Raw genomic sequence first — 8,398 nt, 5'->3', positions numbered from 1 at the left:
CATATAACGCTATGGGCCAAGTGCTGGAAAATGGGATTAGAATAGATAGGCTTCATGGTTGCAAGGTGGGCCGAAGGGCCTGTTTCTGTGCTGGATAACCCGATGATTCTATGACTCTACTGTTCTCCCTATGTTCCTAAGAGCTCCAGGTGTCCCGGCTGTAGTTTCTTGGCTAATATTTGCTGAGTTTGGAGCAGAGATTGTGGTGAATGAGGAATAATTTTGTTCCACAGGAACATCCGGAAGAGCGGAGAGTATGTACAGTGATGTATGGCTGGAAGGGATTAATGAAAGAGGGAGGGAATCAGGCAAGAAGGGTTTATAATAAGCAGGCAAAAATCTTCAAACCAATTTACTGGTGGACTGGGAGCCAGTGGAACTTGGCACAAAGCCAGTGAACAGGTGTGTGGAACTTTATCCAGGTCAACCATTGCAATGTGACACTGAGAATCGTTTCTGAAATTGGCTCAGTGACAGGACACAAAGGGTAATGGTCGATGGATGTTTTTGGAATGGAAGGCAGTTTCCAGTGGCGTTCCACAAGGCTCAGTGTTGGTCCCTTGCTGTTTCTGGTATATATTAATGATTTGGACTTATATGTGGGAGGCATGATTGGGAAATTCACAGGTGACACAAAAATTGGTCGTGTAGTTGATAGTGAAGAGGATAGCTGTAGAGTCCAGAATGATATCAATGGTTTGGGTTGAGTGGGCGGAAAGGTGGCAAATGGAATTCAATCTGGAGAAGTGTGAGGTAATGCATTTGGGGAAGACAAACAAAGCAAGAAAATACACAATAAACAGGAGGATATTGTGAGGGGTAGAAGAAGTGAGAGACCTTGGAGTGCATGTTTGCAGGTCCCTGAAGGTGGAAGGACAGGGAGATAGATTGGTGAAGAAGGCATATGAAATGCTTTCCTTTATTGGCCGAGGTATAGAATACAAAAGCAGGGATGTAATGCTGGAACTGTATAAAACACTGGTTAGGCCACAGTTGGAGTATTGTGTACAGTTCTGGTCACTACATTACAGAAAGGACATAATTGCTCAATAGAGAATACAAGGGATATTTACAAGAATGTTGCCAGGGCTTGAAAGTTGCAGCTAACAGGAAAGATTGGATAGGGTAGGGCTGTTTCCCTCAGAACAGAGGAGGCTGAGGGATGACTTAATTGAAGTGTACAAAATTATGAGGGGCCCAGACAGAGTTATCACGAAGGAGCTGCTTCTCCTCGCGGAGACGTCAATTACCAGGGGGCACAGATTTCAGATGATTCGTAGAAGGATTAGAGGTGACTTGAGGACAAACCTTTTCACCCAGAGGGTGGTGGGTATCTGGAATTCACTGCCCTGATCAGTGGTGGAGGCAGAAACTCATTTAAAAGGTACCTGGACCTGCACCTGAAGTGCTGTAACCAGCAAGACTACGGAGCAGGTGCTGGAAGGTGGAATTAGATTTGGGAAGCTGGATTTTTTTTCAGCCAGTGCAGACACGAGGGCTGAATGGCCTTTCCCTATGCCTTAGCTTTTCTCTGGTTCTATGGTTTTACCGGAGAATAAGGACTGTAAGAGGTGAGGGAGGAATGAAAACTTCAGAAGTTAGGACCATAATAGGGAGACAAACCTGCAAGGAGTAACACAGAGACAGAGGAAAGGGAATTAGATATGGGGGAGTCAAGAGAAATATAATTTTAAGTAAGAAATTAATTTTCAAATTCCTTGAAACGCAATGAATTGAATCATGTCAGAATTTTTAAAAATGAAATTAAATTATAAATTTACAGTCAGACCAATAATAAGGAATTATTCAATGTTACAGTTGTTTCACTTATTTATGACACACATTTGCTGATTCAGTTCCAGTAAGTGAGACTTGGAGTATAATACACATGGGGGTGAACATTCTGATCAAGGATGATCAATAAACTGAAGACTGTCTGATGAATTTTATAATAATTGATCTGTTGTTAATCAATGGTTGGCTGGACATTTTATTCTGGTGTTTGATTCTAAGAATCGTGATCTTTATTCCTTGCTATCTGTGTCTTTTTATGGTCCGATAATAAGCAGGCTTTGTGGTGAACAATGAAATCAGAAACACCCTTTTTCTGTGGGGTCTTCTGAACCACAGAATCATTACAGCGCTGAAGGAGGCCATTCGGCCCATCATGTCGCCACCAGCTCTCTGAATGAACAATTCACCTAATACTACCCCCGTGTCATCTCCCTGTAACCCTGCACATTCTTCCTGTTCAGATAACAATCTTGTGAAAACCTTGATCGAATCTTCTCCCACCATACACAGAATCCATGACATTGGATAAAAGCTCAGTAATTCAGTTCGAATTTGACTGAGACCGTGTGGCATTCAGATTTTCCTTGCTCCAAACAACAGGGCGTGTTGTGTTGTAATGAAAAGTCTGAAGGTCATCTTTCTGACTGGAATGTGGAATTAATCTTTAATTAGGGTGTGTGCAGAACACATAACTCGAACCCACCAGACTCTCTGGATCAGGAGATCAGGAGACACAACACAAGGTAAGGACCGGGAATTTACTGAACACAATTATAGTCTTTTTATGTACTCGAATGGACTCGTCGCCTTTTCTCTGCGTAGTTGTTCAATGTTATTGATTAGTTGAAATATCCACAATGGATCGAGTTGGAAAGAATTGTTTTATTCAGAAATTAACTTACTGGAAGCAGCACTGTTTAATAAAAAACTTCCAAATATTATCTCGCAAGCTAACACTGTATTGTTGTAAATAACAATTAAATGTATGTCTAGTGTATGAAATGGTCATGACAACAAAGTTAGAGTCCGGGACTCTTCAACATAACCCCTAACTATCACTGAAATTCAAAGTTTCCAGCCCTGAGTTTGGGGGAGGGGGTATGGGGTAATGGGAGTGGAGAGGTGGGTGGTTACGGGATTGCGGGTGGGGGCACTCTTTAATCCATATAGAGTTCAGGATGTTCGGGTTCTTCGGTACCAAAATGAGTCAAATGCTGCCTTGTTGAGGGGAGTTGCAATTACCATTTCTCTGGAATTTAACTCTTGCATTTGTGAATAAGTCTGAGTCTGAAGATTTCAGGTGCAATACGAACTGAACACCCATAACCAGGTTATTGTTGGGTCAATGCTGACATTTAAAGGCACTATTGATGAGTTCATCTATCACTTTACTGATCATTGTGAGATGGCTGATTGGGTGATAAGAACAAAGAACAGTACAGCACAGTAACAGGCCAGTCGGCCCTCCAAGCCTGCGACGATCTTGATGCTTGCCTAAAATAACATCTTCTGCACTTCCGGGGACCGTATCCCTCTATTCCCATCCTATTCATGTATTTGTCAAGATGTCTCTTAAACGTCTCTATGGTACCTGCTTCCACCACTTCCCCTGGCAGCAGGTTCCAGGCACTCACCACACTCTGTGTAAAGAATTTGCCTCGCACATCCCCTCTAAACTTTGCCCCTCTCATCTTAAACCTATGTCCCCTAGTAACTGACTCTTCCACCCTGGGAAAAAGCTTCTGACTATCCACTCTGTCCATGCTGCTCATAACTTTGTAAACCTCTATCATGTCACCCCTCCACCTCCATCGTTCCAGTGAAAACAATCCGAGTTAATCCAACCTCTCCTCATAGCTAATACCCTCCAGACAAGACAACATCCTGGTAAACCTCCTCTGTAGTTTTGACTTTGTGGATAAGATACAGCTGGTCAATGTTTTATATTGTCCAATATGCCAGTGTGAGATGCTTTGGAATTGCTTTGCTCGGACAGCTTGTTATGATGTTCAGCTCTTCAGCTGCTACTGGTGGAATGTAGTCACAACCCAGGACGGTGAGGACAGAGAAGATAGATCCAAACGGAGGAGTTGAGTGATAAGTAAAAAAAAGTCATGTAAGCAAAAATGAAAGTAATATTGAAGAGGAATATTAACCAATTGCTCGTCCAGTATTGTAGGTATCATTTTCCCAACCAGTAACTACATTTGGCGGAGACTTTGAATAGCTTTGATGAATCCTTTGCAATGGATGGGAAATCCAACATGCAGCAAGATGGAGAGGGAAGCAGGGATAGTGATCCGACTTGGAAAAGGTGGAAAGGGAATCAAATAAAGAGTTGGAGAGCAAACGGATACAGGGGCAGAATCAGCAACCATGCAAGAGGAAAGGAGAGGAATTAAGATTGTTGTAGGTGGGGCGGGAAGGTAAATTCAGGAGAAACAGGACGTCTTTTCGGTTTGATGGCAGCATCCTGTTAGTGGTGAACACCACACGTGTTGCTACTGCAGAGTAGCAACGTGAAACATCTATCTTCACCTGCCGATCACACAAATGAGTAATGTGATATATGAAATTCAATGCCAGTGTGATGCTAGGTATATAGGTCTTAAGTCGCAAAGACTGGCAGATCTTATCAAACAACATGTCCCTTCCACTGTTCACAAAGGGCAAGGTACAGGCCATACCCAACCAGCCCGTGCATTCAAAACTCAAAACAAAGTGTCTAACATTAGATGTGATTGCGTGATTGGACACCATTTGCTAAATAATGCTCAGTGTGCTAAGAATTATGCTGACAACCAATTTAAGATTGTAAGTCATGCTTGCAGTGTGGGACATTTGCATGCACTGGATAAAAACGTATATCAATGCACAGGGGCCTATTCTTTGCAGACAGAAAGAACACATACACACATTGATCCTGTTTCAGCGAAACAAAATAAGCTGGTTCATTCATCAGGGGAATGCATTGACCAATCAGAGTCAAGCTGCCTGGTTTAAATTTCAATCAAATTTTATCAGTTAACTGTCAGTCACCATAAACTGCTGCATTCTCCGTGGCAACACCTCTACCAATCAATCAGCACTGTCTTGCCAGACAGTGTAAAGTTACTTCTTTCTCTTGCACTGGTATTCTTTAGAATTTTTTTTATTCATTCATGGGATGTAGGCATCACTGGCCAGGCCAGCATTTAATGCACATCCCTAATTGCCCTTGAAAATGTTGTGGTGAGCTGTCTTCTTAAACCGGTGCAGTCCATGTGGGGTAGGTTCACCCACAGTGCTGTTAGGAAGGGTGTTCCAGGATTTTGACCCTGTTTTCCTGATGAGTGCAAGATGAAAAGCTTCTGCAACATGTCTCTATTTTCAGCAATACTAAATGTAAATTATAATTCTGAAATTCATTAACATTTCAGTTTTTCAGTCTCACAATTAATTGAATCTGCTGTTAGATCTTTATTTAAATGAAATGAAAAGTTAAATTTGCAATACCACCAATAAAAGTTCGCCAGCCAATGATACAAAGGATTTGTTCGTTTACCACACACATTTGCAGATTAATTTCCAGTAAGTGAAACCTGGAACCTGATAATGGTGGGTGTGAACATCCTGATCAGGGCCGAGACTATTACTTATTAACTGGAGATTGTCTCTCTGATTTTATGATCATTGTTCTCTAGCTAATAACTGACCAGCTTTATAAACTAACTGTAATGATGGAGAAGGGGATTGAAGTACTCCATGGCAATCCAGATCAGGGGAACATTGTAAAAAGCCTGATACTGAGATTAATAGAGCTGGGATTCGAAAGACTTGCATTTGTGGTGAATTAGAATTGGCTTCAAAATACAGCTCATGATCTCTAGGGGAGATAATTCCAAATAAATAACGTGTTAAATCAGATGGTTCACTTTGCCCTTCCCTATGAAGTGTGATTGCAATAAACTAACCACAATCTTTGTCCATTGCTATCTCTGCCCGTTTATAGTTTGATAATAGACATTTTATAGTGAACAATGAAACTGAATTCAGGATAAAGATTTGCTTCCAGTTACAGAACAAGGTTTCAATGTGGGGTCTTCTGAACAGTTAGGGGGCAGTTTAGTCATTGTATATGCAATTAATTTGAATGACTTTGTTTAAAGGATCAGGCCAATCCAATCTGAATGAGACGGTGTGCGATTCAGATTCAGCCCTGTGCCAGAGAATAGGGCGGGGGAGGACTGAACTGATCAGGATGAAGATCGTGTTTGTGACTGCATTGTACAACTGATCTTTACCCAGGGTGTGTTCATTACCTGCAGAACTCACCAAACACAAAGTTCAGCTCAGTAAACTATTAACACATTTGCACTGACAAATTATCCCTCTCTGCCAAGCACCTGGAAAATCAGCCTATAGTTACTTGAGGCCGGAATGAACACAATCCAGTCACAGAATAGGAGTAACTTCCGAGAGAGAACTTGTTCCTGATTCATTATTACAATGAATTATTGTTTAACACAGCAATATCAGTTTGTCAGTTTCAGACAGTTAGGAATGGATGTGAATGAGCTGAGAATGGAGCAGAGACTTGTGTTTTTACTGAAATAATTTCATGTTAATGAGATCATTTGTCAAACTGACTGAATAAACACAGACGCCAGAGAGAAACAAACTTCAGGAATGTTTTAGATGCCAAGTGGTTCAGGGCTGAAAACCGTCTTTCACACAGATAGGAGGATCCTGATGATTAAGCTTAAAATAATTAACTGCCTGAATTACTAACAGGTGGGAGGTTCCATCAATAATCTTTATATACAAAAATGGAAAATACTGGAAATACTCAGCAGGTCAGGCAGCATCTGTGGAGACAAAAGTGGTGCAGCGGTTAGCACTGCAGCCTCACAGCTCCAGCGACTTGGGTTTGGTTCTGGGTACTGCCTGTGCGGAGTGTGCAAGTTCTCCTTGTGACTGCGTGGGTTTCTGCTGGGTTCTCTTGTTTTCTCCCACAGCCAAAGACTTGCAGGTGGATAGGTAAATTGGCCATTGCAAATTGCCCCTAGTGTAGGTAGGTGGTGGGGATGTGGTCGGGAATATGGGATTAATGTAGGATTAGTATAAATGGGTGGTTATTGGTCAGCACAGACTTGGTGGACCAAAGGGCCTGTTTCAGTGCTGTATCTGTTTAAAAAAAAAACAAAGGGGTCACAGAGCTGAAACGTGAACTCTGCTGAGCACTTCCAGCATTTTCTGTTTTTCTTTCAGATTTCCAGCATTTGCAATATTTTTCTTTTGTACTAATCATTGCATCACAAGTTTTCATCCTTCTGTTTAACTCCATTTATGGTCTCCTTCCTCCTCCAGCCCAACAAGACACCCTCTGAGAACACTCCATTCCTCTAATTCTGCTCTCTTGTACATTTCACCCTCTCTTCTCCACAACTATGGTGGTCACACCTTCTGCTGGTCCTGATCTCTGCTCTGCAATTCCCACCTAAACCTCTCCACCTCCCTCTCCTCAATTTGGACACTCCTTAAGAATGGCTAACTTGACCAATCTTTTGGCCACCCCTCGTTCTACATCCTTTATTCAGCGCCCATCTTTTGTCTGATTTGGCTTCTGTGAAGCGCTTTGGGATGGTTTCCGATGTTTAAAGTGCTGTGAAAATATAATTTGTTGTTATGTGTTTATTATCCCAGTGTCGGTGAATGAAACAGTAGGTAACTGAATTTTACAAGGTCTCAAATTTGGTTATAAATTATTGCCAGAAGATAACTTCAGCTTTAATTTGGAGAAATTACTGATGTGACCGAGTCACTTTTACCTTTCCACAGTGGGTAAAGAAAAGCACGCTGACTGATAGTTTGAAGTGGACGCACGGGTGAGGGCAGACACACAGCGAGACACACAGGTAGTTGGAGAATTATGATTGTATATAATTGTCAATGTGTAATTACACATTATTGGTGTTTGCTGAGATTGAAAAACCCGTGAACGTATTCCATATATCAATGGTCTCATCATCTCACTGTTTAAAAAGTGACGATTATGAACTTAGTGAGACTGTTAATGTTAAAAATACGAGATTTATACGCCCAAACCAATTTCAAGAATTACACGACAAAATTTCACATTCTAAGACTTTTTGTATAACAACTAAACTAAAAGAAATCCCCATTAACTAAACAGGACTTTGTAAGTAGCTGAAACCCCAGATTACAAATCATGATATTTTCATTACTTATTAAAATACTTGAAAACCTCACACCACACTTAGGCATTACACATTCCTCTTTGATGGAAAAATATTCGCTATTAAAAGTCTCAAACTCCTCCCAGACCTCTTCAATTTCAATCTTCTCTTCCAGTACTTCTCCAAGCTGGACATCTGTGAATAAGGTGAATCCTGGTGATCCATCACAAAATCAGTAAAATTTAATGGGAACCTCACATAAACAGTAAATTCTCCTTTTGAAATACGGATATTACAGAAGTCTGATTTTCAGCAGAGATAACTATATAACATAGGGGGATAGTCCCAGTGTGATCAGGCAGTGTGTAACCGGGGGAGGATGGGCCCAGTGAGATCAGACAGTGTGTAACCCGGAGAGGATGGAC

General features: G+C 41.4%; 1 protein-coding gene across 3 annotated transcripts in view; it reads left to right on the top strand.

The window, feature by feature from the left end:
* Positions 1-2,494: 2,494 nt before the first annotated feature.
* Positions 2,495-8,398, top strand: part of LOC137385170 (NACHT, LRR and PYD domains-containing protein 3-like) — a 67,981-nt gene continuing 62,077 nt past the window's right edge. For all 3 annotated transcript variants that reach the window (XM_068060140.1, XM_068060139.1, XM_068060141.1), the window contains exons 1-2: positions 2,495-2,537; positions 7,615-7,691. The gene's annotated coding sequence lies outside the window, so the exon portion shown is untranslated. The remainder of the gene's footprint in view (positions 2,538-7,614; positions 7,692-8,398) is intronic.

Source organism: Heterodontus francisci, chromosome 28, assembly GCF_036365525.1.
Source record: "Heterodontus francisci isolate sHetFra1 chromosome 28, sHetFra1.hap1, whole genome shotgun sequence".
NCBI lineage: Eukaryota > Metazoa > Chordata > Chondrichthyes > Heterodontiformes > Heterodontidae > Heterodontus > Heterodontus francisci.
Note: the sequence above shows the minus strand (reverse complement) of the source record. Positions and strands in the feature narration are given on the sequence as shown.